Raw genomic sequence first — 12937 nt, forward strand, 5'->3', positions numbered from 1 at the left:
AAAATGATGTAAAGAAATGATGTGTTGGGAACTAACAACAGTGACGATTAGTTCCACCTGGACGAGCTACTAATGAGAACTGGCTGATACAAAAATGTCATAAAAAACTGAGTGAGATGGCTTCATAAAGCATTACAGTGATACTGTTAATGTGACTCCAGGTGGCTTCTCCATAGGGATTAATGTTTAATTCAGAGGAATTTTAAAATTAATTTATAGTGTAACCTAAACTGTAGCTTACAGCTGCCCGATCCTTAGAATAACCCTGAAATATGTCTCTCTGTCGCAGCCTAATCACTCGGCTTTTGTTCCTACCACGCAGACACATTCCCGTCATGTGACTCCCCACAACACTAGCAATGTTTAGACTGCACACTTACGCAGAACTGGACTGCCCCCGAGTGTCCTCCTGCCCCCTGTAGAGGGCAGCACTGTGCCAAAACACCTTAGGCTCCACGTCTGGATCAGAGGGGGGCACGCAGTGAGGGAAACACCGAGGGAGGCAAGGGAGAGGCTGCAGCGACTAAAGTGGCATTTCCAGAGCGCATGAACAGATACCCCCCTCCTATACTTTACCTCCATCACCCTCTGTGCATCACCCGCTCCCTCCCAGCCCCAGGCCTCATAAAATTGGACTTATGGCTGTGTTGCCAGCATAAATAAGTCCCTTTGATAGTTAGCGGAAGAAGTTACGACCCTCCGGGGTATGGTGAGGGACAGTGGCAGGGCAGCGTCTCGGTGGCAGCTCGCCCGGCACCCCGTGGCTCCGATCCTCGTGCCGATTCAGGGCACGCTCTCTTCATTACCGGCGGCCACCGGGGACTTGTTTTTTCTGCAAGATTAATGAGTGCCGCGGAAATTCTCCTGCGCATCTTGATAATTAAGTCTTTGTTTATCAAAAAACAAGTTATATTAGGAGCAGGAAATTCGCAGTAATTATTCATAATCCTAACAATTCAAGTGTAGCTACCTCATTTGCCTGTGTAATGCTGCTTTTTAATTTCTCGCATAGATTTGCATATTAATTTTGCCCATTGGCTGCTGCTGGGGCTCTGACAGTTTTTATTTTTTTTATATACTTTTTCTTCTTCCCCCTCCCTTCTCCCTGCTTGGTGTGAGTTTTTTTTTTTTTGGGGGGGGGGGGGTGCGCTCAGTTGGGTGGCATTATGGACTGGGTGTAATGGTAAATTATGAATTTTCCTAATTTGATGCATAATGAAGTAACCCTTTCTTATCCACTTCCTCTGTGTCATTGATCCTTCCTTTATGGTACCGCCCCCACGCTCCCCCCCTCCACTACATCACCTTCATCCATGTGGTCATTAGGGACAGAGAAAGCACCTTTCACTGGTGTCAAAGACTGTCTGGGAGGCGATGAGAGGAGATCGGCCAACATGGCATCTTGTCAGAGCCCTTTGCTCTGACTCTCTGTGCCCTGGCACCCCCCCTACCATCCCTCTTCTCTCGTTAATTCTCATCTCGCTCAAATTTTTCCTGATACTTGTCTCTTATTTCAAAGCCCTTCCCCATCACCGTTTATTCTTCTCTTTAGTAATCTTTTCATTCGTTGTTGAACCTTTGCTCTCCTTTATCTTCTGATGCCCTTCATATCTGCTTGGAGTAATCTGAGCATGTGTAGCCTTCTCTGTCATTAGTCTGTGTTTATGGCATGTTTGTATGTCTGAGGACGGCTCCTCGTGTCCTTGATGAAAACATCTTTGTGGCACACGTATGAAATGGTGGGAGTGCATTTGTTAAGCACTAAGCGTTACACAACACTAACTGCTGCTGTCACATGGAAATGAATATTGATGATCTCAGGCCCCGTGATGCATTCTGGTTGTCATGCAGGCGCCATACCATTAAACTATCTACATTCTCATACACAATCACATCATCTGGCAGCAAACCACGTATATTAAAATCTGGAGTAAACTTTAACCTGATCAATTCAATTCAATTCAATTTTATTTATATAGCGCCAAATCACAACAAAAGTCGCCTCAAGGCGCTTCATAGGTACAGAGAAAAACCCAACAATCATATGACCCCTATGAGCAAGCACTTTGGCGACAGTGGGAAGGAAAAACTCCCTTTTAACAGGAAGAAACCTCCGACAGAACCAGACTCAGGGAGGGGCGGGGCCATCTGCTGCGACCGGTTGGGGTGAGAGAAGGAAGACAGGATAAAGACATGCTGTGGAAGAGAGAGAGAGATTAATAACAGATATGATTCGATGCAGAGAGGTCTGTTAACACATAGTGAGTGAGAAAGGTGACTGGAAAGGAAAAACTCAATGCATCATGGGAATCCCCGGCAGCCTACGTCTATTGCAGCATAACTAAGGGAGGATTCAGGGTCACCTGGTCCAGCCCTAACTATATGCTTTAGCAAAAAGGAAAGTTTGAAGCCTAATCTTGAAAGTAGAGATAGTGTCTGTCTCCTGAATCCAAACTGGAAGCTGGTTCCACAGAAGAGGGGCCTGAAAACTGAAGGCTCTGCCTCCCATTCTACTTTTAAATACTCTAGGAACAACAAGTAGGCCTGCAGAGCGAGAGCGAAGTGCTCTAATAGGGTGATATGGTACTACAAGGTCATTAAGATAAGATGGGGCCTGATTATTTAAGACCTTGTATGTGAGGAGCAGGATTTTGAATTCTGGATTTAACAGGAAGCCAATGAAGGGAAGCCAAAACAGGAGAAATCTGCTCTCTCTTTCTAGTCCCTGTCAGGACTCTTGCTGCAGCATTTTGGATTAACTGAAGGCTTTTCAGTGAGTTTTTAGGACATCCTGATAATAATGAATTACAGTAGTACAGTAGTCCCCTTGATCAGCTGACAAATACACTATGAATTAATGCCACTATGTGATTAAGTCATCGAGATGAGACAAAGAAACCTGCTGAATTCTTAGAAAATGGTTAATTCAACAGAAATGTGCCATGACAAGTCTTCACACACAAAAACATCACATTACATATAACCAGTGTTGGGACTAACGCGTTATTAAGTAACGCGTTACAGTAACTACGTTATTATTGTGGTAACGAGCACGGTAACTAGTTATTATGCCAAAACCAGGAACGCGTTACTCGTTACTGGGATTTAGATAGGCTCGTTACTCGTTACTTCGTGTGGTGCTATCGCGGAGCTTCCACAGATTCAATAACATTAGCAAGTGGTGGAAGTCAGCAGGTGGATGAAGGAAAAGGGAGGCAAGAGGAGAGACCCGAAGCGGCCGCCGGTCCGCGTGTCAGGTGAACTGAACTTCAGGTAAGAAGTTATGACCTGCAGTCTATCTGGGTCAGATATAAACCAAGTTTAGGTGGAGTTTATTTTCGTTATGCTGACATTTTCGTACTGCGTGCTAGCTAGCATGACGGAGTTTCTATACAGCTGGGTGGGTGCTATGTTACTGATGTTGAACTTTATTTTGTTCATACGATTAATTATTAGAGTTGCCAACCGTCCCGTAAAAAACAGAATCGTCTGGTATTCAGAGAAAATATTACGTGTTTCGTACTGAGGTGAAAAGGAACACAGTTTGTCCCGGACTTCAGCTACAATGAAAAAGACACAAAGCTGAAGCTGCACAGCTGCCTCTTCTTCTCTCATTCTCTCCTCTCCTGTTTCTACTTCAATCATGAAACTGATCAATGATCAGCTGATCGGCTTTTCTCTCTTGTTTATTTATCGCCCACTTTGCGCCAGAAAGAGGAAACCAGCGGATGTCGCGTTAAACAACAGCAGCACGTTTAAGCTTGATCAGCTGTTGTTAGAATTTATTTAATATTAATTTCTAGTATCAGCTGATGTTTGCTGGAGCCACAGCTGTAAAGCTGCTGGTCATGATATCGGTTTGGTTATCTGGTGAGAGGGAAACATGCAGATGAAACCAGGAGATGTCCTTACTGAATCATCAGAGCTGAACAGGTGATGGAGAAACAGGTTTACCTTTTAGGTGACATGAATGAGTTGAAGTTATGAACTGTTTCTGAGAGACAAATAACACCAGGATCCTTTTCTATGTAGCTGACAGCTGGTAACTGTGCAGGGGCGGGTCTAGCAGGGGGCCAGGTAGGGCATTAACAGGGAAAGGGGGGGACAAGGAAATACTTTTCTTTATTATTCTCATTTAAAATGTCTCGCTTTTAAAAAAATAATTATCTGAGTCTTACAACAAACAATTGATAGATTGATACATATATACCATCAGAACAGTGTACATCACTGTCACAACAGTGTTTGTTTTCATTCAAAGGCTTTATGATTTTTCCTATAATGGTGGGCCGGTCTCTAGTCAAAATGCCCGGGACGATTTTTTTTGTCCCAGTCCAGCTCTGTATGCAGCTCATCTGCAGTCTGGTGTTACCTACATCTTCCTATTCAGAAGGCAGAATTTCCAAGTTCTGAGTACAATCAAAAGCACCACGTCTGCAGTTTTTGTGTTGGATGTAAAAAGCAGGCTAGAATCATGGCGGCGGTCAACGACGGTCCAGGCGTGGGATTTCTCTCATGGAAATGTGCACATTATTTTTTCCTTTCTGTTGATAGGTGGCACAGTGCACTTGTGGCAAGTAAGCAAGCTAGAAGACTGGCAGTGTGGCTGGGTATCCAGTTACGGAAGCAACACATTAACAAGAGAATTCTGAGTAAAACCAAAGTTACTTTCCCTAGTAACTAGTTACTTTGAAAGTAACGAGTAACTTGAAGTAACTGAGTTACTTTTTTAGAGAAGTAACTAGTAATGTAACTAAGTTACTAATTTAAAGTAACTTACCCAACACTGCATATAACACGTGTTATTAAACTGTTCTTCTAAATATATTACAGCTGTAACTTTTGTTTAACTAAGTTCAATCTTTGTAGTAATTCGTCATTTCAAAATCTCCCGAAGTCCCCAAAAATGAGATGAATGTATTGTAGCACTAAGATACATGCTAAAGCTAACAAGCTGCCTACATAAACTGATTAAAAAAGACACACATATCTGCTAATTAGTGAAACGTTACAGAAAGACATCTGGCTACACATGCACCAAAACTAAAGTACAAACTTCCTGGTCAATCTGCAGCACACAACAAGCCTCATTATTTGTTTGAAAGGCCACAAAGGGAAGTAGGCTGGAGTGAACCACACAAATGACAATCAGTAGACCATGCTTCATTTCCCGCTTGAGAGCTTTGTTATTGCACTTGGTTTTGTTTTGTTTCACTCACTGAGTAGTTTCATTTTCTCTCACTGTTTACTTATAACCACCAAAAATAAACTGCTCAAAAGAATTATGGGGAACACTAAAATCAAAGCTTGATGAATTAAACATTTAGTTTAAAATCTTTACTGGCATGTCTTGTTTAATTTATTGAGAATAAAATCACAGCAACAGTTAATGGAAACCAAAATCATCATGTTTTAATGCTAGATTTAAAATAACAAACAAAGGTTAAATCTGTTGTTCACATTTTCCCTTAAAGTTTGAGCAGTGTACTGGGTTATAATTATAAAAGGATGGTTTTGATGAACATATTTCTATTCACATCATTCATCTTGTGTGGTGAAAAACAAGACCAGAGAGCGAGGAGCTGATCAAATTAACTACAGAGAGATTCTGACCAACTATCAACACGCCGGGATAAACGGTTGCATCAGGAAGGCCAAGTGTTGGGAAATCTTCACCAAATCAAACATCAGGAATGAGATTTTCAAACTGCACCGGTCTAGGCCTGGGTTAACCATGATAATGTTGGCCAACAGAGTGCTGGTGGAAACTGTGCTACAGGAAAGGGGGAAGGCATGTTAGGAGGCATCGAGAGAGAAGGAAATGCAGGAGTGAGGAGGTGACAGCGGCACTTTAAATGCTGGGACTGTGACTGGTAACAGAACAGAGATGGCTAACATGATGGAGACAAGGCAAGTAGATCTACTGTGTGCGCAGGAGACCAGAAGCAGATAGATTTAAATGTTCTATCATGTTTTTTTTTTTTTGGGGGGGGGGTTGTTTATTTGTCAGATTGACATTTTTCAGCTCATCAATGACTTTAAGAATTCATCAGAAAGCCAAGTAAATACTAAATGGAGTCTTAAAATAATGATGTCATTTAAAGAAAAAGAAACAAAGCCTACCCAGACCTACAGTAGATCCTGAAGCAAAGGAATGTAGGCGAAGGAAACATAATTATGTTCATGAGTGAAAATGCAGAAGCACTGATGGTAGTGACATTTGACAAAAGAAGGGATGTGGTGTTTCTCCTTCAAGAAGGAACACGGGGTGTGGAGAAAGGTGCACTGTGTGCCTTCTTTTGCAGAAGGCAGAGCATGAAAGAGATTGGAGACTTCAACATGAGGTCATGGAAGCCTGTAGGTAAGCAGCATGAGACAGTAATCTGCAGAATGACTCTGGAAATCAAGAACAGGGAGTGATTGAAGGTGGAGGCAAGGATTAAATGGTGGACCCTTTTGCAAAGGGTTCAGGAAGGAGTTGAGACGAGTTCTAGGTGTTAGGGAAAAGTTAACAAGTTACCTGGTTCCAAGCGATCCAAGCAGGTACTGAAATGTGACGTTGTCAGACTGATTGGCTGGTCAGTACTCGATGAGTCGTGAGAGCGTCTCGTTCATGAAAATCAAAACTTCCATTTTTAAAAACTCGGCAACAAAGGAAATGGCTACAAAAACCAACGCCGTGGTCCTCGAGTCTGACGAAAAGCCAGAGACCGAGGGCCGGTATATCACCACCTTGACGTCGTCTACTAATGACGTCACGGGACGCTCTGCTGTGACACGCACGTTAGGTGGCACTCATTGTAATGGAAAACTAGTCGATGCGAGCTGAGTCGTGGTGAGTTGATCCGTGCAGGTACTAATGGAAAAGAGGCTTCAAAGGGGCTGTTGATGGTGAACAGTATGTGTGGCTGAACACACAGGAAGGAGAAAAAGACTTGTAGAGAGAGACTGAGCTAGAAAGGATTTGCTAAACGACATGATGGAAATGTAACAAGTGAGAGACAGATGGGTTCAAATTGGGGGTGGGATTACATCAGGATTGGCTGTGAACCCTTTGTTATATATGATATATATGTGATTATGATATTGTGATCTGTAGTGAGAGCAGGTGGGAGAGAGCCTGGAGAGGTGGGTGTATGCCCTGGAAAGAAGACAGCAAGAGTAAAGGGGAAGGTTACAAGATGAGAGCTACTAAAGTGTATCGTTTGGACTAACAAAAACATAGAGAACAGCTGGATGAATGGAAGAAAGACCACAGAGGAGGTTGAAGGATGTAGTGAAGGACATGCAGAAGGCCAAAGGAGGATGCTAAGGCGAGACGGAGGTCAGCCACCGCTTAAGGGAGCAGACAGAAGATGTTTCAGCAGACAGTGAAGAAATGACAATAACAGACAGCATCTACTGTTTAGGACGACTCAGATTCTTAGCTACTAAGGCAGATTTATTGGCCAATCAGAGGCAATGTTTATCTTTTTTTTTTAAAGTGCCAGCAAACCAGAACAGCTTATTTACAGCTACATGTGTTTGTTCTTTCTATATATGTGACTAAATGAATAAATGACTAAGACTGTTAAAAGTTTCTTCCTCGAATATTAAATGTTTCATTACAAATAAATACAATACTAACTTCTGAAGCTCTAAACACTAACGTATATAGTGGCAGTCAGGGAAAAGAAAGCTAATAGACATTAGCACTTTCTTTTAAATAGAGACGTTTTTTGATTGTTTCTTTTATTTGTTCTCACTGCAGATAGCAGTTTCCATTTAAAGTGCAGACCTGCTCTCAGCTGAGCACATGACAGCCTTCTATCTTCTGTGGCAGTGCCAACATGCTCTGTGGTTTCAAGGCCCACGTAAATGTCAGAGCTTAAACTGAAGCATATTGTTGGATCAGATGCACTGGAGTAGAACCACTGCCTTTCTGCTGCATACACACAGACATACTGTCTCCTCTATTAGGCAAACTGCTGTTGATGCACACAATGTCTCTGACCCCTGATCTTGGTGAGTACCGGCCGTATTCTTGGATTAGATGCTATGGCTCGTGCATATTCCCCATCTATTTGCAGACAACCAAAGTTCAGCCACTGCAAACAATTTATTCATGGCGCTGTCCATCCCAGCCAACACCACTAATGTGCAAACCTCTGAATATGGAGCAGAGAGGGGAGAACAGCGATACAGTGACACAGTGAGAATGACTCATTAAGGAAAAAGACGGGAAAGTGGTGAGGAGTCATTGGACACGTTGGTGACTTGGTAACTGGTAATGTGTTATCGGCTAGCAGGGGCACGACCCTTGCAATAGCAAGGTGTCAAAGCATCCTGCTGTCACCACACAGGGCTGGCTCCAAATCTGGGTGACACCATGGGGGCTGGGTAGCAGGGCGTTTAGGTCAAACCAGATGACACCCCATAGTCAAAAGAGGTGACATCTGAATCAAACCTAACACCAGCAGGGGAAAATATACTGTGGTTCCTGCAATTTACAGCAATTTACCTCCTAAAGACCTTTGGCAGACTCAGCAATGAGAGACCCTGATGTGAGCAGTATATGTACGTGTAAGTACCACATAGCATTTGGACTACATCACTGCATGGGTGCAAGAACACTTGTGATTTTTAACAGGTGTTTATTCTACAAAATAGATGGAGAAGCCATGTTTTCTGGACCTGAGCCTATCTAAGATGAAGCTGCCCTTCAGGCTAAAGAGGCTGCTTTTTGTTTAAGTTCACAGATGTGCCTTCATGCAGATGACAGGAGTGGCTTGCATGTCTCTGAAAGCACCACTGATCCTGAACGTATGTGCAGATTTGGTTTATTTATCAAGAGAGGCCTCACACTGCAGCTGTACCAACAATAACTGATCTCATAGCTAGTTGTTAAAATAATGACAGCATAGAGTAAAACATGCTGCTGATATTACATTTAAAGGCAACATCTTCTTCTTTTTTAAAAATCTTGGTTTCAGCATTTGATACATTTGCTTGTATATAAGCTTAAATGATTGATTTGTTCACCACAGACTGGTTTTATTGAAATTAATTATTATTATTACACAGCATCTCGACTGGCTGGTATAAGCATGTGTATGATGCAGAATCTGAACCAATAAAGCATACACATAACTTACAACAAGCATGTTGCTGAAACCCCTGCTGAAGCCAGCTAAAGTCACATTAGGAGTTTCCTCCTGAAAGCAGAAACAGTTGTACTGCACACGGAGTCAGCATGCGTCGAAACCACAGAAAATAAATCGACACGTTTTAATCAGAGTTTAGATTCCTCACAGTTTCTGATTAAAACACGTCAGTGGCTTCAAATCTCAACAGAACCTGACTTTGGACCCATGTGCATCAAACAGGTCCTTTGTATGAGTCTGCTATGGAGCTGTGACATTGCAACAAGCCTCGCCGTCTCCCCTCCATGCTACTCCAGGACAAATTGCACCTACAGCTTTGGTACTTCAGCAGGCCTGTCTGGCTGCTACCACCGGGGCGAGAGGCTGTCGAGTGATGACGGAGAGCAAGAAGTAGAGAAGCCACACAAAGAGAGTGAGGTGGAGGTTTGAAGGGGGCGTGGGTGGCGGCGGGGCTGTTGAAGTTGAAGCCTGTTCTTTTGTGGCGCCCTGCCTTCTGATCATTTACATCAAGTTGACATTCGGAGAGTTTACTCTGGGGTCTGTAATTGTATTCTTTCGCCAGTTCTGCATTGCCAACCATGAAAATGGAATCTTATCAACCCTGACCAATTTTTAATGTACAAAATGAATTGGCAGGGGTTCAAAAAAGGGGGAGCTACAATTCAAATCAGGTGAATGATACACAGCCATTTGTTGCCCCCACCCCCACCTTAAACACACACACACACACACACACACATACACACACACACACACACAGACACAGACACACAAAGACACACACACACACAGACACAGACACACAAAGACACACACACACACATACACACACACACAAAGACACACACACACGCACACACACACACACAGACACAGACACACAAAGACACACACACACGCACGCACACACACACACACACGCACACACACACACACACACAAAGACACACACACACGCACGCACACACACTCACATAACCTCTCGCCACCTTATCACCCTTTGCTTTCAGCTGGATTTATTTCTCTTTCAAAGGCAGGGCAAGCTTAGCAGGGACAACTCAAGCTAAAAGTACATGTGTGGGATTCTGCCTGTGTACTCACGCATACTTGTATGTATCTGGATATACATACTGCACTAATACTGTATGTGAGCATGTTTTTCTGTGTGCTTTGGGTGGTGGATGAGGAAACGCATGGAGGATTTGTTTCAGAAAACAGTACCAGGGGTTAACGTGCCACATGTTTACGGGCACGTTAAGGGCGAGTGCACTGATTGGACTGATGAACCTAAAGAAAGAAAGTTCCACTCCTCCTATAGCTTTACATTTTGTGACAAACAAACATTTTTTTCTTTGGCCTTTTTTTTTTTTAAGAAAAGCTTTTTTCCAAACCCAGTTAGCTATCTCAAATTTAAGCTGCTCACTTACAGCTGCTGTGCATCTACAAGCCACTTTGGAACCCGCCTCCACCCTACATCACTGATAAGAAGATGAGGGGCTGCGTGATGAGGCTAATATAGGCTTACTATAAATATAATACATTTTAATGCACAAGCAAATATAATTTTGGACTATATTGGTTCTGAGTGAAATTATTTTAATTTGAATTCTTTTCATATATTTTTCAGACACAAAATAATAAAACACACATAGATATGTCTGAAACCTTGTGATCCAAGCTTCCCTCTTTTTTTATTCTTTTTATGATCTTTGATAGTAGGTTCATGTTTGATAAATATTCAATTAATCTATAAATGTATTGTAAAAATAAAACTTCAAATTAAAGTAACGTTAGTCTGCTAAGGATTTGGATCACAGACTGCATTCACTGTGTCTCACTAGTGTCCTGAAGAAGGAAAGCATAGGAAACAAATTGCATTTTTTATCAAAGTCCTGCGTAGACTTTACTACTACTTTGATACATATGTGTATATATATATATATATATATATACATATGTATATATATATATATATATATACATATGTATATATATATAGACATATATGTATATATATATATATGTATGTATTTGATTATTTGATTTGGGTTGGGGGAACAAAGAGGGGGTGAGACTGGCATAATATTTTAATCAAATTGTCATGAATGAGTAGATACAATTAGGGAGGCTGTCAGTCACCGAGGCAGGGATCCTGTTGCTCGTCTATCACAGAGCGGATGGGGAGTGGAATGAGTGGAGGATGTCTACTCAAAGTGAGTACAAAGGCAGTGCATGAGTACCAGTCCAGTTACCATTTGGCCTTGTTTGGGAACAGGAGACAGACTAAAAGGGAACCTCATCAGCTGACTGTCTGAAAACGGCTGTCAGATTATCAATAAGAAGTCAAAGCCAGTAAAGTAGTGTGGAGCTTTATCAGAGTGTGTGTGAGATCGGGCTGATAACACACATAACAGTACAAACAGGAACAGGAAGTGCAGACAAAGACAGGATGGGAGTCTAATGATGTAAAAGAGAGACAAGTGTACAGTGAAGAGGCAAGAGACAAAAGCACAGAACAAACAGCAATCCACCATGTACCCCCCACTCCTTATTTCCCTTTCTTCCACTCCACTTGTTTGCATGAGCACTCTTAAGCCTAAACAAGTGTGAAAACTGTTGCTTATTAGCCCAGTTTGGGCCTGACTTTCCACACGTGCATAAAGACTGTCTCTGTTATCTGTGATCTGGAAGCACTGGGCCGTCTGCTCATGGTGAGATAATCAATTTATGATGTACATACAGAGGGCCAGGGTTGGTTTCCCTTAATTGGGCCATTACTTGAGCGAGAAGCATTGACTAACGACAAAGGGCTATGTTATTATTAGCTAGACACTGCATTATTTTTCCCTCCAGTGATTTCGTTGGCTGGTTTTCCACCACCCAGTTAGGAAAGGCCAACAAATCCATTCTAGTTCTGAGTTGAGCTGGTATCCAGTCATTCTTTTTTCATGGGAGAAGCATCAGATGTGCTAAGGATATAGCTTTGCAGATTAAAGCATCCTCTATCTGTGGATTACATATGTACACAAACAGGCCTGTCCTCGTTCACGCCCCGCCCTCACATCACACTGCAGTTGTGATTTATCAGATTAATTTGTCTGAGTCAGTTCTTCACGCCATGAGACACGCTAAGGAGCAAATTGACATGTTACCAGACACACTAAGGATAGGTATCTCCATGAATGTCTGGTAAAACTAATTAGACAGTGGATGTCAGATGGAGTGACTGATGTCAGATGTGATGACACGCATGACAGAAGAAATGAGCTCAAGCCAAATCAAACGTAAAGAGCAATGAAACAGTAAGGCAGACACCTCGTTCCCTCTTTCCCGATCCATGTAGTTCCCAGTCAGTTTGTGAAATATGATGGAGGGCTCATGATGCTCTGTGCTGACTCCTACAGCAGGTTGGTCCTTGTATGAAGTGTGGTAGGATGGTCACTTGGTGATCAGTCCTAGTTTACTCAAGTACTTGTTTATTATTACCTGATCACACTGTAAGAGTGCAAACCTCAGTGTGTGTTTGCTGAATTTAAATGTGTGTTTAATAGTTAAGAGTTTCAGTCAGTTTTATAACCTCTGTGTTACAAACAGCCTCCTTACATGAGTCTATGCCAGCATAGGAGGGTCTGCTGAACAGCTGACTCTTGGCTTCATGACAAACAATGTGGCTTCATCCTGGCCCTGAATATTGCACCAATATTGTTTATATTTGAAGATGTGTGGCTGTGTCCTGTGGGGGTTGTATTGGGGGTACAGTGACCTGTAGTTACAGGTCATTCCTGCACAAATAG

This window comes from Oreochromis niloticus, linkage group LG19 (assembly GCF_001858045.2).
Source record: "Oreochromis niloticus isolate F11D_XX linkage group LG19, O_niloticus_UMD_NMBU, whole genome shotgun sequence".
NCBI classification, from domain to species: Eukaryota; Metazoa; Chordata; class Actinopteri; order Cichliformes; family Cichlidae; genus Oreochromis; species Oreochromis niloticus.